This window comes from Acomys russatus, chromosome 2, assembly GCF_903995435.1.
Source record: "Acomys russatus chromosome 2, mAcoRus1.1, whole genome shotgun sequence".
In the NCBI taxonomy this organism is placed as follows: domain Eukaryota; kingdom Metazoa; phylum Chordata; class Mammalia; order Rodentia; family Muridae; genus Acomys; species Acomys russatus.
The window spans coordinates 105140169-105157356 of NC_067138.1; the positions used below are offsets into that span (position 1 = coordinate 105140169).

General features: G+C 38.4%; 1 long non-coding RNA gene across 1 annotated transcript in view; it reads right to left on the reverse strand.

Moving 5' to 3' along the window:
• LOC127205468 (uncharacterized) overlaps positions 1–16872 on the reverse strand; it is a 31976-nt gene extending 15104 nt beyond the window's left edge. Inside the window, exons 1-2 of the long non-coding RNA XR_007832672.1 lie at positions 16752–16872; positions 2835–2877 (exon numbers count right to left, since the gene is read on the reverse strand). This is a non-coding gene — a long non-coding RNA (uncharacterized LOC127205468). The remainder of the gene's footprint in view (positions 1–2834; positions 2878–16751) is intronic.
• Between the last annotated feature and the right edge of the window lie 316 nt (positions 16873–17188).

A 17188-nucleotide genomic window follows, 5' to 3' on the forward strand; every position in this document is an offset into this window, starting at 1 on the left:
TATTATGTGTGTGAACATGTGTGGGGGTGGGCACATGCATATAAGTCAGAGGACAACTTTTTGAAGTTGGATCTCCTTTATACCTTTACAGGGGTTCCACAGATAGAACTCAGCTCGGCACGCTTATGTGGCTAGCACCTTTACATGTGGAACCATCTCACCAGCTCAAGATTTGGTTTTCATAGACAGACAGAAGAATTGGTCTCCTTCTACTGAGAGACTGGAAATGAGTATAAACAGGATGTGGTGGAGAGAGGTGATAGCCTAGACCAGGGCAAGGAGAAAGATCTAGAGAGGAAGGCAGGGCTGGATGGCGTGTAACAAAGGATCCACACCAGAAACCTCTAGTTCTAGGAAACGCAACTTGCTTCACATGCCGGAGCCATCCTTTACTATGGATCAGGTACAGCTGCCACAAACAGTGATTATGTGTGTGCGAAAAACAACGTGCGCTGGTAAGCATAGGTTTTCAGAATGATAGCTGAACATAAAGGAGAGTACCTGGTGTAGCAAATCACCCATCAAATGAGCACATCTTAGTGACAGTCCTCTAAGCAGCCATCTGTGCTGCTATCCAAAAGTGAATGCATGAAAACATTTAACCTTTCAAGATTCTGGGATTTTTGGCTCCTAAAACAACCCATTCGTGAGGATTTTTCACAGTATCTGCAGCCTGTGACCTTGCCAGCTGTAGAGACAGTGTAGCTCAGGAGTTAAAGAGGAAGGGGGAATGGCTGACATACTGTATACCACTGTGAAGTTATGTTACTGACTCCAACCAGGACAGGTACAGTGAGCACACTGAGGGATGTGCGCATGACCCAGGATGGAAGGCCAAGAAAAGGGAGACAGAATTATCCATGCTGACTACGTAAGGCTTTTACATAGACACACAAAAACATCACCCTAAGAAAGTCCCATGATTGCCAAAACACAGAGGAAAACATAACCTTGTATTTATTACTAGAAATTCTAAAATTAAGAACACTTCAGATTTTCTGATTAGTGATGATTGAGCCACTGACACTGGGGAAATAAATTGGGTCTTAAAGGATCAGGACAAATGACTGTGTTAGCAGATTAAATAGTTTGGATGAGATGGACATGTGCTCTAAGACATGCCACGTTTCCAGATTCAATCATGAAGAACTAGGAAACAGGAATAAATCAATAGCAAGTGGAGAAACTGAGTTAACACAGACCCAGGCCAAATACAACATTGTGCCTTCCAACACAGAATAGTTCCTGTGACACCAGCCTAGATGTATCCTCATCTGAACAAAGTCTGCTGTCCTGACATCTGTGCCCCACAAAGAGAATGGCTCTGCAAGGGTCATTTTCCTGTTCAAATGGTGCCTCTGTCTCCCAAAGAACAGTGTTAGGGCAGGAAAGAACAGTATTTCACTTCGGCTGGACTACCCAGCTACCAAATGCCATTCTGACCAAAGAAACAGATGCAGAATCACAGTTACAGCTGCATTCCGCACACCACAAGTTGGATAATGGTACTCTAAATTGCTAATTATGCCTTTAATGGCAGTTTTAGTGCCACTGCAGTATTTTGTCACCTTTGTATAATTTCTTTTTTAAAAGCACCCAGGAAGGTTTTTAAATGATGATTTTCTGTTTTGTTAAAACCAGTGAGTCTTCTGCTGGGCAGTGGTGGTGCGTCCCTTTAATCCCAGGACTTGAGAGGCAGAGGCAGGTGGATTGTTGTGAGTTCGAGGCCAGCCTAGTCTACAAAGTGAGTCCAGGACAGCCAAGGCTACACAGAGAAACCCTGTTTCATAAAACCAATTAAAAAAAAAAACCAACAAAACAAAACAAAAACCAGTGAGTCTTCCAAGGAGAACTCATTCTCCCCCACAACCCAAGACAGGGTTTCTCCGTTTGGCTGGCTCTCCTGGAACTCCCTCTGTAGAGCAGACTGGCCTCAAACTCCAGGGATCAACCTGCCTATGCTGGTGGAGTGCTGGACTAAAAGCATATGCCACCACACCTGGATTAAAACTTACTGACATGGCAGTCTCATGGGATTTTGTGAGATCTCACTTATTAACTAGCAATTTGTTTTAATTTACTTTACTGATCATTTACACTTAGGATTAGAAAAATAATAAGTATTTCAGTCAGTGTTTGTATCTAAATCCATATTTGGTGTGACATGTTGGCACTGGAAATATTCTATGACTAGATTCAGAAAAGTATACCAACAGTACAATTTTCTTTTTGCTGTGATTACCATGGTAAACTTTATTATACTGCCATTATTCTGTCATTTACTATATGCCAGCATAGTTGAGACAAATTATTACTTTTTGACGCGACAATGCCACTAAGGTTTTGATATTTTAATATATTACAATATATAGATTAAAATACTTCTATTATTTCATATTGTTTTTAATATATTTAAGTGGCAAACTTCTATAAACTAATTTCTGCTAAATTATTTTTATAAAGGTTATTAAATAATTTGTTTCTTGCATGTCTGTCGTAAGCTAACCAGAAATTTTGGCATGTTAGATTAGAAAAGTACTTCATATGCAGACAACTTCATCAGTGACACCTGTGTCATGTTTTTGGTAAATGTTACACTTAGCAAGATAAATAACTAGCAAAAGTTAAAAACACAATTGTAATCATGCAAGCACGATGCCTATGCCCTCAATCTTCCCCCACTGGCCCCGCCCTTCTCCCTCTCATGTAACCTAGGTGACTATGCAGCTGAGTATTATCTTGAACCAGGATACACCTGCCTCCACCTAACATGAGCTAGGATTATAGGATGTACTACACCAGGCTGCAATCACAATTCTTAAACTAATACTTACATTTTCTTCAAACTGCTCATGTAGTTTCAGTGATCTTTTAACTCTGCAAACAAAATATTTAAAGAAATTTTAGATTTGACATGCTTTATTTTAGAATAAAATAGAAATAGATGATTATAAGTTATTTTTACTAATTTTTATACTGCTTGTTAAAGCTATATGCCACATTGGAAAAAACCAATTATGATAAATTTGTATTTCTTAATGTTTTTATTTGATCAGTTTATTTCTAGTAGCATATTTTGCTATGGGATCCTAATTACACATTGAAGTGGGTCGCTTCTTCATATATGTAGGTACCATAAAATTTATTAAAGTTTTTTCTTTTTGGTGGTAGTATTGGGTTCTGAAACCATCTCTTTGTGCTTGCTAGGTAAGAGCTCTATCAGTGATCTATATCCCCAGGCTCATTTTTATTATAGAAAATTTTAGTAAAAAAATCAGTTGTCTCCTTTAAAACATTATGAGGAAAAATTGTACATAATAGTAAAATAATATAAATATTCATAGAGACACTGAAAAGTCTACCATTTGCAGAAACAGAGTGCTTAGTGGTACAGGTATTTATAAGACAAAGTTGTGCACATTATCCCAGCATTGGACATGATTCAGAGCAAGCAGACTATGACTTAACAGGGGAACAGATGCTGTATGTCTTTATAAGTCCCCAATCCATAAGAAACTATTTTTTGTTTCCTTCACTACACTGATTCAGGAACGTGCCAGGCTCTCTGTGTGTAAAATCTGTTCTGCTAAGTGGGATGCCCAGCTGTTGGTGACAATGCTTAGAAAGGAAAGTTGAATATTTATAATACTTTATTCCATACACCTGCCTTCTAAAGAGCAGTCATCAACATTTTATTGATTGTAGACTAAATGCTCAAAGGAGAAAAAGGTCAATATAAATTAGAACTGGTTTTCCAAATGCAGTATTAAAAGTACTTCTAGATCTGAGACAGAAGTTACCTCCAGGATTAGAAAATTTAACATTCTGTAAAAGGTTGCACTGTATTCTAAAGAACCTCTCCTAAAAATACATATAGAACCTAGAAAATCACTAGGCCATTTTGCTTTGTTTTTAAGTGCTGTGACACTAGCTTTTATAAGAAAACAAAGCTCTCCCTGATACTGCTCAAATTTTTTTTGTTGTATTATCATTGGCTAATTCTTAGAAAAAGTATTTCAGTTTTCAGATTTACAAAGGTTTCAGATGAGATAATAAGTAAACCCATGAAGCCAAGGAAATGTTAAACTTACAAGAATGTGAGATGAGTTAAAATAGGTTACAATTTATTTTATGTTTGTTTAAAACCTAAAGATGGGATTTCCTAAAGGTAATGCAGTAAGTAAATTGGTAATAACTAGCCTCAGAAGATTTAATAGACTACACGAGAAGACATCTGAGAAATGACTTAGCTCAGCCTATAGGAAAGTTTGGGTAACTTGCTCAGTGTCACATGTTTTCAGACAGGGAGGCTCAGATCTGTGGGAATGTATTATGATAAAACATCTCTCCTAGGCTAAGGACTGGAATCTTTTCCGGACCTCACAACCAGAGCTGGTAATGCATCTTGAGGACTGCTATCCTACCATCTACTCAGACTCTTTGTTCAGCTTGCCTGCCTTGGACTCCATGAAATCAACCTTTACAACTAAGCTAATGCAGGACTGTAATCTTCAATTATGTCCTTTTTCATGCCCCTGACCCAGAGTAATGCATGTATGTTCTGATAACTATTTGCTGAAAACAGTACATAGGCTGAAAGCAGTCTTATAAGTGAATCACAAATGTTTAGCACAAAATTTGGGTACTGCTTGATAAATAATGATGCTTGTAATACTGTTGGTTATTTTGGTCAGTTGGGGTCAGCTGTGGTCAGTGACTTAATCTCTTGTAACACTGTTAAAGATTCCTGTAAACTATCCCTCACTCCCTCCCACTCTTTTTGTGCTACTCAATAAATATAAAGCAAACACCTCTGTTAGGGACAAACAGATTCAGGCTCACAGACAGCCAAGAGGACGGAAGACACTGGCGAGGCAAAGTGAAGAATTTAAATCTGGGTTTGATACTGCTTAGATGGCATGAAGGAGAAGTGCTTTGATTTTTTTCTTTAAGGTGACACTGAGTTTATTATTAACACATTCAAACCAACCACATAGGTCTTGAATTGAGAGAGAGAAAATTATAGATCATAAAAAGAAGAACAAAATTATTAGAAGAATTTATGATAATCTATTCTTACCTTTCAATCAGAATTGGGCATACTGTTACCAATTAGTAAATTAAGCATCTACTGCTTGCACCACTATTCCTTTACTCATGAACAACTTCTATGAAGAGAATGAAATGATACTAAATGGATTACTCTGAAGTCAACAAGAACAGAGCAGAAATGGATGAAAGACATCAGGAAAAATGGATAAAGCTTGACTAGACAAAAGGATCTTTCTGGGAGTTCTAAAGTTGTAACTGGCTCTTAAGGGTACTATCTTGGTTAAAATGTAAACAAATAAACCAAACAGCAAAATACCTGTGTAAACAAATAGGGTGATAGATGTCTATAACTGCACCATTCAGGAGGCTGAGGCAGGAGGATCCAGAGTTTAAGGCCAGGCTGGACTACAAAACAAGTTTAAGATAGCCTGGGATAGCCAAAGGAAGCAAGGCACATTATAGAAAATGGGCAAAGGATTTAAATGCACATGTCTCCAAAGATGTAAAAATGAGCAGCAAGCATGTGAAAAGGTGGTCAGTAGTCATTAGGGGATCCACAGCAAACCCACGAGGATCTGCATGCTACTGTATACTACTAGTAATATGGCATCATAGAAAACCAAACAAAATACAAAATAAGTAGTATGGCAAAGATGCAGAGAAACAAGAACCTGGGCAGACTGCTGATGAAAGTGTAAACCTGCAGGGCACTGTTTAACAATATGCTTCCTCAAAGAAGTAAAGGCAGAATTACCATATAATTCAGGGATTCCATCTCTAAAATGAAGAAAAAAAAAATCAGTACATGATGCAGAAAACAATGCTCATGGCAGAAGGGCAGAAGCATTCCAGGTTGCTGGCGGCACATGATTTAACACACAAAACAAGGTATGTACATATATGGGTATTAGTCAGCTTTAAAAATGAGATCTGAACTGGGCGAGGTTGAACATGCTTTTAATCCCAGCATTTGGAGTGAGAGGCAGGCAGATCTCTGTGAGTTCGAGGCCAGCCTGGCCTACAGAGTGAGTCCAGGACAGCCAGCACTACACAGAGAAACTCTGCCTCAAAAAACCAAAAAAAGAAGGAGAAGGAGAAGAAAAAGAAGAAGAAGAAGAAGAAGAAGAAGAAGAAGAAGAAGAAGAAGAAGAAGAAGAAGAAGAAGAAGAAGAAGACTAGTTTAGTTTAGTTTTACAGTTAAACTTAGTTGTTTAGGGGTTAAGATGTTTTTAGGTCTAGATAGATGTTTTAAGCTAATGATGATGAGATATGATATTGATTTACATTCAGAATTTTAGATGCACCAAAAGAGTTGTTTTCTTCAAGGCTGCCAAATACAAATAGCCAAAACACTAAGAATGTAACATTTATATAATTCCTGATTATTCCATAATTATTCTTGCTGTAGGTATTTTATTGTACAATGTGTAACAATATAAAAGTATATGCAAAAAACTTTTAAAAATTTAATTAAAGAAAAAAGAAATCTGATTACTTTGTATTAGATAGCCAATTAGGGAGCTCAATCCTGGAAGAGGCTAATTATCCCTCTCAATTGTTATTAGCTGCCTGTGGTGAACCACACACAGATAGACTCAGCAGGCTGTACTTATAAGTACATGTGTGTGTACCAATAATAACAAGAGAAAAATAGGCCATCAGTTTGAAAGGAAGTGAAAGGGGACATAGGAAGATTGGGGTGGGGAGTGGTATAAATATATTTTAATTAAAAATTAATAAAAACAAAAATAAAAACAAAACCACTGACACCTATTACAATATAGATGGAGACATTACCCTAAGTGAAACAAGCCAGCTACGAAAGGATAAACTGTGAAGATTTTATTCATATGACAGTAGTCAAATTCAGAGACATGGACATAAAATGGTGACTTTGATAGGCTAAAGGCAGAAAGTAATAGGAAATTATTGCTTAATTAAATTATATTTTTAGTCTCACAAGATCAAAATAAGTCTAGAGATGGATGGTAGTGATGGATATACAACTGTGGATGGACTCCCACTTAAGAGCAATCGTGTTAAATTTTCACTTACTCCCATAATTTGAATATCAGATTCCATTTTTAGTTGTACTAGGTTTAGATTCACTGTATGACAGTTAGTCTTAACTGCCAGCCTGACTAGACTGAGAAGTAAGTGCTTAGGAGATCAGTAAAACACACCGCTGGGTTTCAATGAAGGCATTCTTAGAACCCACCTTGAATATGGGCGCCATGTGGGAGCCACTACTTCATACAGTAGGGGCCCAGAGGGGATGAAGAGAACAGAGGAAAGCTGCTTACACACAAGTGCTGTCTCTTTGCTTCCTGGCTGCCATGATGTGAGTTACTGCAACATTACGCCTCAGTGCCATGATGGACTGGTATGTTTAAAACTGTGAGACAAAATGGATGTGTTTCCTTCCTGAAGCTGTTTTGTTCTAACACAACTGGGATCAAAACCACAGTTACTACTAGAATTAAATGCTGTCACAATTTTATAAAGATGAATATATTTGCTGTGCAAAGTTTTCAACAGGTAAAATTATATAATATCCTTTAGGAATGGGCCACCATTTTATTTAGCTTAACACATACCAGTATCCTTACCTAGGATTCTCTGCTTTATCGCAACAAAATGATTGGATAAGCTTTACTGTATAGCGTTACTGACATCAGTTACAATACTAAATAAATGGTTCTAAGCAGGAAAGCTACCACCGACTCTTAACCACGGAGGGACGACAGCACAGGCGCTCACAAAGCTGTATGATGAGGTTTTCTTATAGAACTTTAAAAGGTTAGTCGTGATTTTGAGTGGTAAGGTTGATGGTGCTAGTAGAGGGTGACAGGTAAACTTAGGAAAACAGACAAGGCTGGTGGAGATGCTTTGATGCTGTGCCAAATTCTTCCCTAAGGATGGGTAAATCACACAATCGCACTAAGCTTCATAAACTTGATAAGACCGGCCTGTTAAGTGGTAAGAATTTCTGAGCGGAAGATAAAATATCACTTAGTATTTCAGTGCTTCCATTACTCCTCAGCATAACAGACATGATAATGCTGCCAGCCACCTACGTCACAAGAGAGTTCAGAGGACTTGTGAGCTCCTAAGATGCTTAGAAATTCTTTGACAAAAGGCAATGGCCAAATTCATAGCCCATGTGACATGTTGAATATAACTTTAAAAAATTTTTTTTATTAATTTATTCTTGTTACATCTCAATGGTTATCCCACCCCTTGTATCCTCCCATTCCTCCCTCCCTCCCATTTTCCCCTTACTCCCCTCCCCTATGACTGTGCCTGAGGGGGACTTCCTCCCCCTGTATAGCCTCATAGGGTATCAAGTCTCTTCTTGGTAGCCTGCTATCCTTCCTCTGAGTGCCATCAGGTCTCCCCCCCACCCCCACCCCCAGGGGACACGGTCAAATGTGAGGCACCAGAGTACGTGTGGAAGTCATACCCCACTCTCCACTCTACTGTGGAGAACGTTCTGCCCACTTGAGGTATATGAAATGATTTACTTTCTATTTTGCATATGAGAATGAGAAGAGAAGGGAGGCGGATCTTCCTATCTGTTGTGTACTATCCTTTTCTTTTAAGTCTGTTTGTGGTCAAAACTTCCTGCAGTCACACACAAAACCTCCACTGCAGCATGGATGAGTGGGAATTCCTCCCATCACATAAAGTATGGGCACAGTGGGAACGCATCTAAAGGGATCGTTCTCTAAGATAATTTGTGAGACAACCAGCCAAAAGCTTTGGCCAATTATTATGTAATGTGTTTTGATACCAAAACCTTCCTTATCTAAAGATTAATACTGAAGCAAAGAAAAAGTATTTTACAGAATTTAATGGGAACTGTGTATTTGGAAACATTAGCCATAGAACATAGCCGTAGTGAGATTTTCTAGGGTTTAATAAAAAGAGAAATCAAGACCATTTCACTTCTAAATGATATCCTCAATATAAAACACACATAAAATTTGTACATGTGTCTGACACTAACAAGTCATTTAAAGGAGTCCTACCAACTGAAAGGGCTTACACAGGTCTATAGAACCTTAAATGGCAGGTAGGTGAGGTGATGTTTTATGCCCTTTTCTTTATAAGTTATATTTCGTAACATGCATACACACATAAACTGAAACATCTAAACATTAACTGCTACTGATGTCTACACTTCTAAAGCCCTGACAGTCATCTCCATGAGGGTCTCATATATTCTGTCCAGTTCTCAATAACTATCCTTCTACTCTCAACGGCCTTTGTGCATGACCTTCTCACTACGTGTTTTATGTCAAAGTAATATGTATGTTTTCTTCCCTATATTATTAAGTCATTAGATTTTGTAAAATTTTTAACAAGCAGTACATTCAGATGTTTTTGAACACTCTTCCATGAAACCTCAAATCACTAAGTAGTATGTATTTTGATTCTCAAAGCCTGAGAATAATTGGCATATTATTGTTACATAGTTATTGATTTGTTCAATCAATTGTGATCTTTCATTAAAATGTATCAAATAATTATTTCAATTTTGGGGGCCAGTTTTTGCAAACGAAGGACAACTAGTTTGGTTTGAACCCCTAGATAAGTCTTTAAAATACGTATGTTCATGATATATAATATAAAGAGGTATACTATGACATATATAAATATATTGTTAGGATTCTGCTTTAGTCTGTCTACCTGTGATGTCACTGCTTACCTGCCACAGGGGCGTGGCCCTGTCCTGGGCCATATAAAAGACACCCTCCATGTGGCACTCTCTCTATCTCTCTATCTCTCTCTACTTCTCTACCTCCCTCTCTTCTCTCTCTGGGGTACCTCTTCCCCCTTTCCTTCTCCCCTCATGTTCATCTAATAAACTCTGTATAACATAATATCTGCCTGGTACCTTGTATTCTATCTTCCGCCTTAATCTCTAATTTTTATATATAACATATGTTATATGTAAGCACATATATGTAAACACATATATGTATTATATATTTGAGGGCAGTACTAGGAGTTGAATCAAAGGTCTCAAGTATGCTTGGCACGAATTCTACCAATGAAGTAACATTCCCATTTGCTGCTCAAAAGACACTTTGGTCAAGTATATTCAGGGTACTTTAAATATCAGTTTTTAAAGATATCATATTAATGCAGTTAGGTCTAAGGTAGACTTCTGTGCTGATGTAAGCCTCATCGATTCTAGAAAAGCTACAATGTCCTCAAATAGTGCGTCTCCCCCATGCTACCTTTCTAACCATAAAGTTACTGAAAATTAATTTTTTAACTCTCTCAATACATCGTTCTAATCTCTGAACTCATTTCTCATGTTATTGTTCTCTATGTAATTTTTCATATTTATTTTCTAGTTTTCTAATTCCTTCTTTAATTGTGTCTAACTCACTGGTTCATCCATTAAATTAATACAAACAAATAGTGAATTTTAATATAACTTTATTTCTATAAAAACTTTTTTTTTTAACTTTCCAAGGACACATGCCTAGAATTCTCAGCATTTGAGAGGTTGAAGCAGGATAAATGAAAGTTAAGTTAAGAGTCAGGCTGAGCTACAGTCTGAGACAATGTCTCAAACAAACAAACAGATAAACAAACTAAACCAAAGCTAAGAGTAAGAATTATTCTACCACTTATCTGAGTTTTGTCTCATTTGCTTACAATTAATCATCCTTTAAATGCACAGATAAAAATTCATTAACTATACAAGGTTTGTTTCATTTTTCAAGACAGGGTTTCTCTATGTTATCTTGGCCGTCCTGGACTCGCTTTGTAGACCAGCCTGGCCTCAAACTCACAGCAATCTGCCTGCCTCTGCCTTCTGAGTGCTGGGATTAAAGGCGTGCGCCACCACACCCGGCTTAAATATACAAGGGTTTCTGACCCAGTATTACTGTGTTCTCACCCTCTCACCCCCTTCTCTTTTTCTCAGTAGGGTTTCATGTAGCAAAGGCTGTCCTCAAACTCAGTAGATAGATGAAGATGACCTTGAGCTGCAGACCCTCCTGCCTCTATCTCCTAAATTGTGGGATTACAGGCACATGCCACCACACAAACCTCCCTGTGTCATACCAAAATACAAAATGTTTTCTTACATAAACATAATAAAATTTTAATAAGTTATTGATATAATGGCAATAGTCGGTATTGAAATTTTATCTCTGGAGGAGGTGTAAGTGGTGCGGCTTTGCTGGAAGAAATACATTTTGGCAGGCAGGCTTTGAGAGCAAAACCTTGTACCACTCCTAGTTTGTTTTCTACTTCACTACTTTCCCTAATAGTTGCAGCACAACCAAGCCTTGGCTGCAACATTATGTTTACTGGTACTGGTTGTTGTTGGCTTCTTCTCCTCCCGCTCCCCCTCTTCTTCTGCATGGTTCAAGATGTGAGCTATCAACTTCCTGCCCCTACCACCATGCCTGCTGCTTGCTGCCATGCCTCCCCACTGTGACTCTTAGACCTGAGAACTGTAAGCCAAAATAAATCATTTCTTCTCCAATTCGCTTTAGTCTTGGCACTTTAGCACAGCAATGGGGAATTAACTAATACAGAAGTTGGTACTGAGGATAGACTGTCGCTTTGAAGACTATGACTGTGTCGATTATTGTTACTTGGAGGAATGCAGAAGACTTCAGAACTTCATACTAGAAAAAAATGGTTGAATTCTGTAAGCAGAGTAGTGCAGATGGCAAAGGGCAACTCAAGGGGTCAGAGACAAATAACATTAGCAACTGCTCTATAAGCCGTTCTTATGACATTTTGGCAAGAATTTGGCAGTCTTCCTCCACTGGCCTGAGACTCTGCTGGAGGCTAATTAAAAAGTAATTGACCAATTTCTTTGGTGGAGGAATTTTTTTTTTTTTTTTCCGAGACAAGGTCTCTCTGTGTAGTCTTGGCTGTCCCGGTCTCACTTTGTAGGCCAGGCTGGCCTCGAACTCACAGCGATTCACCTGCCTCTGTCTCCCAAGTGCTGGGATTAAAGGTGTGTGCCACCATGCCTGGCTAGGTGGAGGAAATTTTAAAATAGCATAATACTGAATCTATGATATGGTTGTTATTAATGACTCTTACACAAGTCTACAATAAAAGAGAGCAAGTGAGGCAGAAAGAAATATATGTATAATAATAAGAAGAAGGAGGAGGAAGAGGAAGAGGAAGAGGAAAAGGAGGAGAAACACCAATAAACATAATGTTGCAGCTGCAGCCAAGGCTTGTGTTGTGCTGTAACTGTTAAGCAAAGTAGTCCCATTAAGGGACTTTAAAATCTTATTTTTAAAAAAGGCAGAGTCTTTTTCCTTTTCAGCACTGGGACAAAGAAAAGGGTGACTTCACACAGCCAAGCTTCCAAAGTGAAAGATAGCCCAGTGGATTTTCTGCTCTTTGAAAGCAACTGCACAAAAACCAAACCAAAACAAAACAAAAAAACAAACAAACAACAAAAAAAAAAACTGCTTCTAATTTGGTCAACACAGAGTGTAGGGGTGTGTCCAACCGGAGCTGGAATCAACTTTGGCAGTGTCAAGGAGTGTGGTACTGGCTTTAGAGGCATGAAAGGTGCTAGAGTAAAGGGAGTGTAGATTCTTCCTCAGCAGTTCCAAAGAGCTTATGAGGCCAGGCAGCACATGGCAAGGAGTCTCTAAGACAAAAATGTGATTTATGCATAAGCCTTTTTTGGAATGTTAGGGACATTCAAAGATCTTAATTTATACATTAAAAGAGTGCCTCACACCATTATATGGGCCACATATTATACTTTCCTCTATTACAACTTGCTGACTTTTATAAAAATGTATTTAAAATTCACATTTTAAATATTTAGAGCAAGTAGTAACAAGTCATCAACCTTAAAAATGCAAGCTATGTTTAGGAGAAATTGTATAACTCTTAATACTCCTGGGGGAGGGTCAAACAATGTTTATTAAACGGTTAATCATTACTTGGTTTGGCATATCATTTTACTCACCTGTGTTTTTTAATCAATCCACACAATAAAAACAGTTGCATTTGGCATTAGGGTCAATCTAAAAGCCCAAACAAGTTAAGCATCAATGTGCGTGCCTGTAACACCAGCATCTGGGAGATGGAGGCAGTAGGATTAGGAGTTTATGGCCAGTCTAAGCTACATAGTGAGAGTGGGCTACACTAGACAGTCATTTTTTTAAAAACTTAAGAAGTAGTATGTTTTAAATTTTTTTCAGAAAACTCTCAGACTTTGTAAGAATATCAGCAGAATTAACCCACTCTAAGAACACTATCACAGTTAGAAACTCCAACATTAATGCTATTCTAACTTTCTAACTTTGGAACAGACAAGTTAATGCTGATAGAAACTGATTGTCTTTGGCTGAAGCAACATGATAATACACGTTAATTAAAGACTAGAAAATGGTACTAGGAAATTTACAAATGAAAAGATGGAAGATGTGAGGGTTGGGGAAGAGAGTCAATGAAATGCAATAGTAAAAGCTGTTAGACTTGCCATGAGTAGTATGCAAACACAGATATGGTATAAAATTTCTCCGTATAGTGCAAAGCAGTTGCTCTGTTGTCTCGCCTCTCCCTTTAAGTTGGAGTCTTATTTTAGCCTTAAACTCCTGATTGATTCTCAATCCTCCTGCATCTAGCTCCCAAGTACTGTGATTACAGGTACCACCACTATATTTGTCTTAGGGTAATTTTTTTTTCTAAACAGGAGCTTTATCATTCACTTAATATTTATTTGATCAACTATTTTATTAATGAGGATTCAAATCATGTGTTTGAATCCCAGTGGTTTTTCCACTTCAAGTCTGAGAGTTAAGGTTACAGCCTATAAGTTATATTGCTTCAGAATACACATGGAAAAACAAGAGTACATTTGCTTGGTGAAAGGAAAGAAACTAGGAGCAGTAATTAGTGATTCACCTGTTTCTCTTAAGACAGGGCCAAAAGATCTAACAGATGGTAGAGAAACTGTACTTACAGAGAACACAGTATAGGTGCTCTCTAAATGTAAAACACAACAACAAACAAACAAATAAAATCTACTCAAGTTGGTTGTGATGCATACTATAAAAAACAGTGCTCAAAACAGAAAAGCAAGCAACCACAGATTCATCAAACAATTTAAGAAACAGTAGCACCAACACTGACTGGGCACATCTGACTGCTCCTCCCATAGCCCACCTGCTCCCCATGAGCCAACTATTGCAAATGCATTTGATGCCCTGTCCTTGCTTCTTCCCCACTATAATCTTAGCACACACATATATAAGCCCAAATGACTGTTTATTTTTTGCTCATCCTTAAACTTTAAAGGCTGTTTTCGGTCTTCCACAGATTGGTTCTTTCAGTCACTGTTTTTAAGATCCTATCCATTATATTGTCACTGGTTATTTGTTCTTTCCCACTTGTTTTTGATTCATTCAGGCCACCCATACTTCCCCCAACTACTCTTTTAGCAAAGAAAAAAAGTATTTTCCAGTCAAATTTAAAGAAAAATATAAATGGAAACAGAACACACTTTTCCATAATTACATTATACACATAGCCTTGGTAATGCATACCTAAAAGTCATACAATTTCAACATCAATGAAAAAAATTCCACTTTCTGGGACTGGAGAGACAGCTCAGCAGTTAAGAGCACTTGCTGCTTTTGTAGGGGGGACTGGGGTTCATGGTGCATATATATACATGCAGCCAAAACACTTGTCCACATTTAAAAACAATTTTTTTTTTAAACTACCTTCATAAGAACTTCCCAAGATGACTATTTATACCACACCCACTTTGACTTGATAGTTTATCACATTGAAAAACAAAGCATCTCAGCTAGGCACGGTGGTACACAGCTGTAATCCCAGTACTCGGGATGCAGAGGTAGGCAGACCTCTGTGAGTTCGAGGCCAGCTTAGTCTACAAAGCGAGTCCAGGACAGCTAAGGCTACACAGAGAAACCCTGTCTCAAAAAACAAACAAACAAACAAACGAAAATGAAAACAAAACGCCCAAAGCATCCCACTAACAAAGATGGAGCTTTCTCAACCTTCTCACCTTCCTAACGCTAGGGCTCTTTAGCACAGCTCCTCATGTTGTGGTGACCCCGCAACCATACAATTATTTTCATTGCTACTTCATAATTGTAATTTTGCTGTTATGGATCATAATTAAATATATGTGTTTTCCCAATGGTCTTAGGTGACCCCTGTGAAAGGGTTGTTCGAACCCCAACTGGGTAATGATCCACACAGGTTGAGAAAACTGTGTTACAGTGTTGCTATGCTTCACGCATTAAACTGTTAGGCTGTCCTTTATTTCATCTCTTTGCTAAACTATATTAACAGCAAAACTGGGCTTGGGATGTAGTTCAGCTGGTAGAGTGTTTACCCAGTGCACACAAAGCCTTAGGTTGGATCCCCAGTACTGGGAAAGGAGGAGAATTAGAACTTTGTTGTTTTCTTCAGCTACAAAGGGTGAAGGGTGTTTGAGATCAGCCTGGGTTACACAAACCCCTGGGTTTTTGTTTGTCTTTTTAAAAATAAGAACCACCCAACAAAAATGCCTCACACATGGGATGGCAATGTATTTACTGTCAGAAACATTTTCCTCAAACTCTTCTAATATAACAAATATCTGGTGATATAGTAAAGTTGCCAGTTGTCAAAAAGATCCACTTTTAGTAAACTTTTGTTCCTTACTTCTGTAAACAGATCAAGAACATAGGTCAAACACTAAGTTTCTTTTCATTCTCTACCTGTTTCATTATTTTCTATTCCATTATCTTTGCCAGCAATGTGATAATACAAATGTTTCTAATGCAGTAAAACGGAGGTGACGTTTTACAATGATAAAAGAGTCAATAAACATAGGTTGTTATTTCTGAAGGTCCTCCTTTTTATGTCAGTTCAGACTTAGCATAAGTATGTCCCTTACTGTCCTACTTTTCATTTTATTCAAACAGCAAAATGTTATCCTAGCAGGCAGTACCTAAATCAGCGAGGTACAGGGTTAGCCACAGAAGTATTGTAAGAGTTGGCCCTTTCTCCTCCCTCAAATTCTTTAATGACCTAAAACAAAACAAAACAAAACAACAAAACCTTTTATACAGAGTCCAACCATTCATCCTATATAGGGTAGATGAAAGGTGGGAGAATATAGGATTATCTAGCACAATACCCACCCCTACTATGGCCATTTTAGGTTATCACATTATTGGGGTTGAGCAACAATTTAAAGATAATTCAATACGAATTTACTTTTATAAGAAAAGTAAACCATGTATTACTGAGTGGCTAAGTGAGAATCTGAAGAAATCCAGGCACTGAGATCCATTCAGTCCATGAAATCTCTCCCGAGTTTATATGAACTCACTAGACAAACACTTACCAAGTACCAAAACGTTCTATAAATCACAGAGACATATTTACTTACTCTGCTGTTTCACTCTCAGAATGTTAGCCCTATCTAAGTTATTTCAAGTTGTCATTACTCAAATTTGGCCAACAGATCACACAATGTTGGGAGGTTTTGAGAATTAAAGACTGGAAGCGTAGAGGTGGGTTCAGAGGACCAAGCACGGAGAATAGGGGCACTGTCAACAGAGAGTTTATAGAAAATAAAAAAGACAAGGTGACTGTGGGGCCGCACAGCATAGTCCCTTTGCTCACAGAGGGCCCATCAAAACAACATTCAGGTAAGAGATACCTACGGCATTTCGGCACTCTGGGAAGGGTCGCCCGTGCTGGACTTAACCAATTGAGAGACAGCAAACGCGGAAGCAGAAAAAAGCCCGCGCAGTAGACACTGGATGAGGTGTCACACCCAACGCAGCCCGCCGGAAACAGCTTCCGCGCAATAAAGAGCCCGAACGAGTGCGAAGAAATGGATGTGCAGGGAATCAAAGGCTCTGGCTCTAGCTAGCCCCTACCGAGTGTAGCACACAACCCTCTCTCACTTTTCCGGACATAGAGCCTCGCACCTGACAAGCTACAATGTTCTTTTTGGGCCAATAATACACAGATCTCTAGTAGGACCATTTGGAAGGTGCTCGGCCCCTTACTTCCGGTGGCGGAGAGGCGCAGTTGCTATGGTAATCTAAAAAAGACGGAGGCCTGTCCGGCTTTGCAGAGAGGTTCGGGGAACTAC